At 43.0% G+C, this 11470-nt stretch overlaps 1 protein-coding gene across 2 annotated transcripts in view; it reads right to left on the bottom strand.

Moving 5' to 3' along the window:
* Nucleotides 1-9669, bottom strand: part of KLHL5 (kelch like family member 5) — a 54445-nt gene extending 44776 nt beyond the window's left edge. For both annotated transcript variants that reach the window (XM_033059748.1, XM_033059747.1), the window contains exons 1-2: nt 9561-9669; nt 6654-6746 (exon numbers count right to left, since the gene is read on the bottom strand). The gene's annotated coding sequence lies outside the window, so the exon portion shown is untranslated. The remainder of the gene's footprint in view (nt 1-6653; nt 6747-9560) is intronic.
* Between the last annotated feature and the right edge of the window lie 1801 nt (nt 9670-11470).

Below are 11470 nucleotides of genomic sequence, written 5' to 3' on the forward strand. Positions count from 1 at the left end.
AACAAGTGGTATGATCTCATGTGGAATTCCTTGTGTGCAATTGATCATTGCAGCTCAAAAGTAGTGCTGCAGAAAACAGGGTTCACAGAAAGGCAATACACTGAACAAAGTATAATACCAACAATCACCACACTAGCTTTATAAAAATCAAAACAAAAATTATAAGTATCAAGATTAATATTTATGAGAATCTCATAATGTCTCAACATCAAATAAATATGAAAAACAACTTCTAGTTTAAGAATCAATGTTGGACTTCCAACATTTTTAGAACCCAATTGTGCATAACATCATAGATGTCAAACAGAAACTTCTCATAAAAGTCCTTTCAATACCAGTTGTCCACCTGCAGTTGAATCTCAGATGAGGTATCAAAGGTAACATGAAGGACTTGTGTAGGTACACAGATAACAAAAGAATGTCTAGGGAATATCTTCTGTACATGGGCCTGCTGCTGAAGGGGACAGGGCCCTGGTGACATGGGACATAGAAAAGGTTGAGGTATTGAATGCCCTCTGTCTTTAATAGCAGTATCAGCCCTCAGAACCTGATGAAGTTCAACAAAGGGAACTGTAAAACCCACTTGCACTTTGGAAGGAACAACCCCACACTGTGGGCCACAGCAGGAAAGCAACTTGCATAAAAGACCTGCTGGTCACTAAGTGGCACATGAACAGTAGTGTGCCCTTGCAGCAAAGAAGGCTAATGGCCTGCATTAGGAGTGCTGCCAGTAAGTGAAGGTAGTGATCCTGCCCCTCTACTCAGCAGTGTGAGATATGGTCATACTGGAGAGAGAGTGCAGAGAAGGTCCATTAAAATGAAGAAGGGCCTGGAGCTTTTCTGTCTGATGAAAGTCTGAGAGAGCTGGGACTGTTTAGCCCAGAGAAGACTCAAGGGAGTTTCATCAATGGGTATAAATATCTGAAAGGAAGGTTCAAAGAAAACGGAGCCAAGGCTCTTTCAGGGGTGTCCAAGACAGTTCAAGAATCAAAAGGCAACAACTAAAACACAACATCTAAATATGAGGAAAAACCTTTTCACTGTGAGGATGACTGACTACAGGTTACCCAGAAAGGTTGTGGGATCTACGTCCTTAGAGGTATTCAAAAGCTGTCTCGACATGGTCCTGGGCAACTTGCTCTTGGTGACCCTACTTGAGAAGAGAATACAATGTCTTATAATACATGCTTTTATTACAAGCATTGTAACTTGATGATAGATTTTTCATGTTAAAATAAGCTTCACAAAGTTCTAAAAGCAAGATGATTAAATTGGAGATGTTAACTAAAGGCTTCCATTGATTTTACTAGTGATTTGGCTCAAGGAAATATGATCAGGGGAAAGAAAGCAGAACAAATCACAGCATATTTAACTACTCTCATCACTCTAAAACAAAACTAGTCCACTGCCTGGATCAATGTTGCTTAAAACAGTATTTATCTGAGGCACATAAGGAAAAATATTTTTTATTTCTATAGTTGGATACTATTGAATAGGTTAAGCTATACATCAAGTCACCGTGTATTCCTAACCACAGTCAGAAAACTGGTTTCTTAGGTTCTTTATTCTGTCTCCACAGTTTCATGTGAAAGTAACCTCAGATTCCCCACTAAGATTTATTTTACAAGCTCTTCTGACAATAACAACAGTTCTGCATGTTTCACCTCACGTAGTTCCCCTTATCCCACATGTTCTCATATCCCTCCCAACCAAGTACCAGAACAGGCAGGACTAGCAAATTCTTTGTCATATTCAGATTGAGAACAGAGAGGCTCATCAGTTGGCAGGTCAAACAGTATTACTTATTTGGCCTTTCCTACCTACCTGTATTTTCAAAACCTTTCAGGAATTTAAACCCAATAAGGGCTTCTTCTGTCAGAGTTTCACTGAAATTGGCAAGTAGACAGAAAGGTTATTAGGGAAGAACTGACTAAACCACAAGACATAAACCAAACTTGCCTGGGGAGCTTAAAGACTCAAAAGCTGCCTATCTTTTACTTCTGAATATGCACAACTGCCCTAGCCAGGGAGGCTACATAACGCCTAAGCCCAATCATTCATCAACAAAGCAGAACAGAAATCAACACAAAAGATGACTGATTGCTCAAACACAGCTCTGAGCTCCTATCCTCCCATGGTTGTGTAAAACTGAAATGAGCTTATGGATAGAGGCAACAATGGTAGAAATCTGACCACTTATTAAAGCTTTAAGTACAGTAATTTCACGACTATAAGGCGCACCAGATTATAAGGCACACTTCCAGGAGTCGGCAAATTTCGCAACTTTGTACATTATATAAGGCGCACCGGACTATAAGGTGCATTTTTTTTTTGCAACGAGGATCCGTGCCGCGTGCAACGAAGTAACAAATTAGTAATGGAATCGCGCCATTGTGGGTTTACTGGCATGTGCTCAAATTGGAAACTTTTTAACAGATTGGTGTAGCCTTTAAACACAGCCCCAGGCGCCCTCCCCATGCGCAGGCAGGCCCCAGCACTCCTGCACGCCGCTGACGCCGGCTGGCATGGCCCGGGACTGCCCGCGGTTTGGGGCGGCTGGGGACTGCCTGCGGGAGCTGGGAGAGAGCCGGGAGAGAGTCAGCAGAGAGCCGGGACACAGCTGGCAGAGAGCCGGCAGAGAGCTGGGAGCTGCAGCTGAGGGGAGGGACCCAGACTGCCCGCGGTTCAGGACTGCCGTGGTTCGGGACTGCTCGCTGGCGGCTGGGATCTGGTGTGGTCCATGTTGAACTCACTCTCGCCATTAACAACCACCCTCAGTAATGCCTTCACCCACGGGTAGGCAAGAAGCTTTTCTCTGATTGGTTTATCGTGGTCAGAAACGCGGGTCCCGGCTTCCCCCCAGGATTGTTTGGACGTGGAGATCTAGAGAATGGAATGTCCTTTGTTACCTAATCCTGCTAATTAAGTGCTTACAGATGCGGAGCGCAATACTCGTTAGCACGTCTTCCTGTTGAGTAAACGAAGAGCAGTTCCCAGGAGACTACAGAGACAGAACAATACCAGAGGACATGCTGAGAAGGATGACCACACCAGATGCCAGCTGCGGGCGAGCAGCCCCGAACCACGGCAGTCCCGAACCACGGGCAGTCCGGGTCCCTTCCCCTGGCTGCAGCTCCCAGCTGTGTCCCGGCTGTGTCCCGGCTCTCTGCCGGCTGTCTCCCGGTGGGTCCTGGTTCCCTCCTGGCACATCCCAGCTTGTGCCCATGACTGCAGCTCCCGGCGGGTCTCGGCTCCCGCCAGGCGGCCACGGCTCCCGTGGGTCCTGGCTCGGCTCACAGCTCACTCTTCCAGGTTGGCAAATGTCGCAACTTTGTACATTATACTAGGCACACCGGACTATAAGGCACACTTCCAGGTTTGGACCAAAATTTTAGTCAAAAGGGTGCACCTTATAGTCGTGAAATTACTGTACTTGCAGAGCTAACTGTTCAGCTATCCTAAACAGCATGGTGATCCCATCTTAATTGCCTTACCGCTGGTTTTAAAGGAACCACTAAATGTTTCCTGTTCTACACAGAGAGCAAGGACTAGACACCAGCAATATAAATAAAGTGCCAGGAAGAACACAGGATACCGTTGGCACTCCCAGGGGCATGAGGTCCATTACTGAAGTAATATTCTCAAAAAAGGGAAAAATCTTGAATCCTGATTGCTAAACTGTCAGAAGGAGAAAGCATAATTGATAAAAAAACATTAATTATTTGTTTAGCATGTGTTTTTTCCATTCTCTCATATCAACTCTAGCCATTTCTTAAGAGATACAAAACTAAGTGTTGTATTATTGCATGTAAAACTCAGATTTAGATGGTCTGCAATCATTTGTCCATCACTCTTCTTCATTAGTTCAAAGTTCTAAAAATTCTTTACTTAGCTTTCAGTATTTGTAAAAATTATTTTTTATTCACTGAGCTTATAAGCTAAGTTTTCAAACAACAATAATGTTCGAATATTCACTGAAACTATCACTTAATCTGGTTTAAGTACAATTGTTCTTGAGTTGAACCATCAGACAATATCTTATGCAGAGGGGCAACTTAGGTTTGTACTTGTTTTCCAAAAACTATCAGGAAGTGAGAGGAGGTAATAAGTGAAGTTACATTACTTATCACTTGATCTACCCACATGTTTATAAACTCATAGACTAATTATAGTTAATTACTTTTCTTCCCTTGAAAAATACTTTCAAGTTTAAAATGCTATGGTGCTTGGCGAAGATCTTGCCAAGCCATACCAAGTCATGATAACATTACGAAATGCCCCACCTCCTTAATGCACTCACTATAGTTTGAATGCAAAAGCTTGTGATTGCATTTGCATTCAAAAATACAATTTCCCACACTTCACGTAAAAGAGCAAGATTTAAACTTTGATTTCATCTTTGGCAAGGATGAAGTGATCATTTAATATTCAAAAGTATTTCTTTTAGAATATTAGAATACATTTTATCTATCTACCCTACAAATGCACATGGATCTTATGAATAATCAACATATTCACAGCATCTTCACAGCAACTGTCAGGCTGATAGGTTATTCGTTCAAAAATCAACATAAACATTACTCTGCTAACAAGTAAGAACTTGCTTGCAAACAATCCAACCATCAAAACCACTGATAAAAATCTCACTATCTTCTCCTACATCTCCTCACCACATGCACACTACTTGTAAACTTTTAACTAATTTGCTAATTCTGCCATATGACTATTTGTAGTCTTTACAGTTCAGATTAGTAAACCCCTATGGACTCAAGTCTTGTCTTACTCTATACCACAAATATTATCATATGACACAGCCAGGGCTGTGAATATTTAATCTGTTTTAAGGGCATACTTCAGCCTCATTTTGACAAGTTCTATTGGTTCTGAGATCAAGGCTACAGTAAGTCACAGAATGGTGTGAACTTTTTTATTTGTAATGAATGATACTATTTCCACCCAAATCAACTCAAATCTGTTCTAGACAGATCATATCATCATTGTCCTTCATTAAGTTCTTTTCAACAGAGTCAAGACAAGGCATATTTGCTATTTGACAAAAGCATGAGCTAAGGCAGTGAGACAAGCCTATCCACACACATTTTCCAAGAAATTAAGCCAGCACTCACTCTACCTTAAATTTCACTGTTTTACAAAAACATCCTGTACAATTTTGTGAACAGTCTCCCATTTACTCTGAAAATCTGATGGATGCTCTTGGAAGAATCCAAGTGACCACTCAAAAATTTTTCTTTGAGGTATATCCCGTTGTCATGGAAGACATCAGGATTTTTACCGTCAGTTGCACTTACAACTACTCGAAGAGGTGATTAATTGGCAAAGTATTCCTCTGAACAGACTGAAATCAATAATTAACTTAACAGAAATTTGTCCTCTGGGAAAATGCCAGCAAATTCCATAAGATACAATAAAAAATCAGCAGCCCTGCTCAATAATTAGTCATTCTACTTTGCAGTAAGATGGGAATAAAGCTATATCCCATAGTGATCGACCTTTTCAGTTCCTTCTCTTTGTAATACATTTTGGCATTTGTTTCAAATCCCTTTCAACTTTCATGACAACTGTAGAAAGGGGGCAGGTCAATTCTGCATGAATTCTGACAGCCTGGATGAGGCTGGCTATTTTGGTAGGTGGAACTGCCAAATTTTGAACTACTGCAAAGTAGTGAAAACACAAAGCCTGTTCACAAAGTAATTTCTGAGGAACCTTAGCAGTTCTAATAATTCTGAAAGCTCAAGAAAGTGTTGGTATCATATATGGTGGAAGATACCAACAAGGATATGGACTGACTGAGGGAGACAATGTGACTGATCATGACATGACCAGGGAGAAAGACCATCTTGCTTCTGCATTTGTATCACATGAGTAAATTCTAAAGAAACTGATCAACATTCCCAAGGCAGAGAGATCTCACAGTCAAGAAAGCAGATTTTTTCACTTTAGTAAAACCTAGTATTTCTAAATTAATTGGATTGCTTTTGTCACCCTCAGCACTTATTTTTCAGTACTATTTAACTTTATAGGGAGTTCAGATAAAGCTAGATTCTTGCATGTACTCATGCTTTCAGCATTCTTTTATCCTTTTCCTTTGTGCAAATGTCAAAGCTACTCCCTTTGAAAATTACTTTCGCTTAGAACAGTCTTAATACTTTCCTGCTAAAAAATGAAATAAAGCAAAATCCAGTCAGTATTAAGTGATGAGATTTGATTGTGCATTTGGTGGGCCTTTATTCATAAGAATTTCTATAAAGCAGTATTTTCTCTAACAGACTCAGTATCAATTTTCCTGTTTTTCCTATAATGATTAAAAGATTCAAAAGCTTCTCATGCATTTTGAAAAGACCAAAATTGAACTTTACAGTAATGCTGACAGTCCTCTATAAAGCCTGCTTTGATAAAGAGCACAAGTGTTGAAATCACATAAAAACGTCCAAACACTAGAATGTGAAGCCCACAATAGCAAAGTCATTCCTGCTTATGCACACTTGCCAGAAAGAAGCCCTTACAATGTGCTATATAGCACAAAAGAAAAAGATGAATTTCCAGGTGTAAGGAAGACTGTGCAACCTTGTGGGCTAAAATCACATTCCTTGTAGCATACCTTACTGTTAGAACTGAGTAAATACAATACTTACCTATAAAACCAGAATCATCTCTAGTTGTTCAATGAATCATGTAGTTCCATTTGTCTTCCTCTTTCCAAAAAAACTGAGGTAGCAGAAAAAAATCTAGAGGCAGAAAAACAACAGTACAAACAAGTAAGAACCACCCACTGGAGAGGAGAAAAAAAAAAAGGAATAACTGCAAAAGCAGATTCCCTATTCTGTTCAGATAGAACTTCTTTCAATTTGTTTTGTCATTCTTACACTTACTAATAGAAAGTTCTAAAAGTGCGTCACTGCACAACTGTCACCTCAGTTCCTTCCACAACTTCAAGTTACATACCCATCAACAAAGACTTGCAAAAAAGAGGGGAAATTAATACGAAATGTGAATATGTAGACTCTCAAGAAACACTGATTTACAAAGACAGTACCTCTTGGAAAAAATTAATAACCTTAGTCCACTGTCACCTTTATCTTAGACTCCCTTCCCTGAAGGGAAAAGCAGTGAAGAACTGATGTGCCACATGAAGCACTTAAGCAGAACACCAGTGCCAAAGAATAACACTGACTACATTGGTGAATAAAGCCAAGTACCACCACTAAACATGCTCCCATAAATGGAGCAGCTCTATAAAAATGCACACTTACTGCCACAGTGGTTCTCAACCTTTACCTATTTACAGGCCACTAAAAATTTTCTTACCAAAGTTAGACTCTATTCAAAAAATCTAGCCTGCTGAAAGTGTATGTGCGTCCTTTTGGCTTGGCACCAAACAAATTACAAGACACTTCGAAGTGAAAGAAAGTAGCCATGATACCTGCATGCATAAAGTGATGCCTAACATGTAACTTCTCATGGTCTGATCTTTCTTACTAGCTTCAAGAACCATGTAGGTCTCTGAAGGGTAATACCACCTCATTCTTGCATGTGGAGCACATAACCTCATCTCTTCCACATGACTGTTTTTTAAGGCCACACAGCCAAATAATACACGTGTCTATGGTCAGCACTGCCTTGGCTGGTAACTTTGAATGAAAGATTCTGTTCTTATGACAAAAAGCCAGCAGTAGATAGCCAGATTTGTAACTTCTGCATTTTTCTACTTGGTAAGTTTGCTATAAGGAAAAGCAATTTAATTGCTATGGAAAGAGGAAACGGTAAGAATTTTGTAAGAGAAATGTAAAATCATACTGTAATTTCTTAAGAGCTGTAGAAACTTTCGCTATGGGTCATGTTATGTCTGATTAGGTAATCTTCTTTACCATATAATGAAGCATTGAATTATATCAACAAAACCACAAGCAATAAACATAAGCAAACAATAATCTTTTTAAAAGCACAGGTAATACAAAAGTCCAGAGAGTTGGAACAAGTCCCCCAAAATGAACTGTTACTGCTACCAACAGCTTGCAATTACTGTTTGACCATAACGGTCTAATGGAAGATTTTCTTCACCTTCACTCACACTCTTTTCTATTTTAAATTAGCAGTTATTGCATTTCTGTAAAACACAGTGTGTTAGTCTACTGCCATGATGTAAACATGCTGCCTTTGGTAGTGGACCTGCCCATGCAAAGGACATGACTGAGAGATGGATGGTTCAATGAAGTTGACATATGGCAGAGGAAACACTATCTGACTCAGATTAGGGTTATTATTTATGATTATTATCTTGGTTTTATCCTGCTTTATGCTCCCTAGCACTGTTCAGCCAGCAGAAAATGGGAAAAACATAAACCTGCCCTATCAGGAATGCATCTATGAAGTTCAGGAACAAGGTGTCTTTTTTTAAAATTTTTTAAAAATATTTTTTATTTTTTAATTAATCCACATATGCCCCTGGGAATTCCCAGGCAAAAAGACCTTTATGAGAAATTATCAGATTATTTCTGGCAAAATTGATTAATTGCTCATTAAAATACATAGTGTGATCTGTTTTTAAAAAGGATCCACCCACCCAACACAGAGAGTTTGTCTAGACAGAAGAGTTACACCAACGTTACCATGAGTTCAAATTTTTATTCCTGTTCATGCTCGTAGAAGACCTGAGCAATAATTTTTTTCTTCAAAAGATTATTGTATTTGGAGTTTAGCTCATGTAATTTCATAATCAACTTTTAAGTAAAAGAAAGGAACAAAGCCAAGCCTTCCCTTCTTGCTGTTCTGACATTACTGCCCGAACAGCCGACCACGAGCCTCGGGCTTCTGGGCTTCATTCAGGCTGCCCCGCTGCTCGCGAAGCTCAACCAGCCCGAGCTCAAAGCCCTAAACCACAAAAACGCTTTAAGGAAAAACATAAACCAGTAATTTATATAATCTGCAGCTTTTTGATGTTCAACACTTATACGTCTTTTTGTTCCCCGTGTAATAACGCCGTTCCCCATGTAGTGAGTTGGCAGTCAGTCACTGCTCTAATCTGTTCGACCAGTCTCAAATTTTTTAAAAAAACTGTTTTCCACTATTTCATACTGTGATGTGAAGGTTAAGAGACGCAGGGTTAAGTCCCCGAGAGCTGTGTCGGTGCACTCCTACCAGGTCTCCGCTCTGACCGCTTTGAACCGAGGCGGCCCCGGGTCTGCCCGTCTCGGCGGGACCGGACCCGCGCCGTGTCCCGGCCCGCCGCCCCCGCCCCACCCCGCTCTGGGCGGGCACCGGCACTGCCCCGCCGAGCGCCGGGGCTCCCGCCGGGCCCCGCTCAGGCCGGGCACCGGGCACTGAGGACCGGGCACCGGGCACCGACCCTCCCGGGAGGTGGCCGCAGCCCCTCTCCACGGCCGGCCGGCAGGAGAGAACCCGCTGGCGGTGAGGGCAAGCCCGCCCCCACCCCTCGCAGGCGCCGGCCCTTGCTCTCCTCCTCCTCCTTCTCGCTTTCTCCTCCCCCTCCCGGCAGCCGCGGCCCCCTCCCCTCGCTGCTGAGCCCCCACCGCCCTTCTCACCTCTCGCGGTCCGGGAAGGGGGCGCGGCTGAGAGGGGGCGGAGAAAAAAAAAAAATCGCAAGGAAGGCCCCCGCACCCTCTGCCGTCCCCTCCCGTGCCCTCTCCTCCCGCCCCGCCAGGCGGCCGCCAGCGCTCCCGCTCCGCCGGGAGCCGCGGGCACTGGGCGCTCCCGCCCGCCGCTGTCGCGTCCCCGCGGCCCCGCTCGGGCCCCTCCCTGCGCTCGGGCGGCCGGGGGGGGGGCGGGGCCATGCGGGGACACGCCCCCTTCCCGGGGGCCCCTCCCCCTGCCGAGGCGGGAGCGGCACGTGGCCACGAGGGGCGGGGCCGGGGCCACTCCCCTCAGGCTGCGGGGCCGCCCGCGCCGCGCGCCCCCTGCCGGCGGGGCAGGGGGAGCGGCAGAGGAGGCCGTGTCCGCCTCATCCTGTCCCTGGGTGTCTTCGTCTTTCTTCCAAAAAGCACAAAACCAAACATTTCCGTAGCTGCCCCATTTAAGAGAAATAAACCTGTGGTAATGTGCACCGCAGCCTTTCACCACCTCTTAGGACCCTGTACTCGATGCTGAGGCATCCAGTCCTAAACACCTCATGTGCAAACACACGCAGCCTTTCCTGCCCTCGTCATGCAATGCCTTACCAGTGACTGCTGCCATCCAGAGGTTGAATAATTTTCCAAATTAATAGACTGTGTGACAGTCAGATGCACCTCCAACTGATTTAAGGGTGCAGGAGGCCATGGCTGAGGTGTGGAGGTGCAGGTTTGATGTAGTAATGGGATATACAGCGCTTGCTGTGCCTCGTTCTGTGCGGAAATACGGCCTGCGTGGCTGTGCGCTTCACACGTCTGACAGTTCTCGTGGCTGGCATTAAGTGACTGAGCCAGTTTTAACTAAACTTGACAGAGGGATGGGGGTTTTGAAGATGCTACTTGTTCCAGCTGTATAAAAATTACTGGCTAGATGGAGGGAAGAATGTCCCCAAGAAAGAAAGCTCGTGTTTCCCAGGTCTTGATTCAACCAGTTCACTCATACACACACAAACACACACATACCCACACATACACACACACACACAAACACACACATTGGCACACAAACACACACACACATGCACACACACACAAACACACACACACACACTTGATTCAGCCAGTTCACAGACACTCACAGACACACACACAGACACAACTGCCCAAAGGTAGCAGTGTCTGAAACTTACCATGGCCCTGAGGGATGTGCAGACAGATCATACATGGGCACGTTGAACTCAGAAATAAAACTAAAATCTGGCATCACAATAGGCCTAAAAATAGATATGCCCCATCAGCTTACTGCAGAGTTCTTGGAAGCCGCCTTCTGTGGAATCTGATGCTCAACATATTTTACAGGTTAATGCTTTATCAGCCTGAGCTTGGGTGGAATCCTACAGGGCAGTATCTATTATGACCTTGGGCACTACCATCAGTGGTGATAGTCTGTATCAGAAAGACAGATAACGCATAGTGCTTGAAAAGTCCTCCCTCTGTTTTTCAGTATTTTCTCAGTTTCTTCTGGGCAGATAGGATGGATAAACACAATACAACATTGAAAACAGGAAAATAAAAGTAAATTATATGGAAGATACTTAAGGGGCAATGCAAATTAGCAAAACAAAGTAGAGCTAAATTCCTAATGGATGATATATAAATTGCATAATGTTTTCCTTTAAATTCATACCTATTACTTCTATTATACCATACTGTCAAAAAATCAGAATTAATTTTGTTTTCATTTCATGAAAGTGCTACATTTAAAATATATTAATAAATTTCTATTCACTAGTCCTTCATTAGGACTCTTTCTATAGAATGAATACTGTATTTGCTTCCACTTGCCTTGCTCATCTTTGGAGATAACTAAATGACAAGAAGAGCAT

The sequence above is a fragment of the Catharus ustulatus genome, chromosome 5, assembly GCF_009819885.2.
Source record: "Catharus ustulatus isolate bCatUst1 chromosome 5, bCatUst1.pri.v2, whole genome shotgun sequence".
Classification (NCBI taxonomy): domain Eukaryota; kingdom Metazoa; phylum Chordata; class Aves; order Passeriformes; family Turdidae; genus Catharus; species Catharus ustulatus.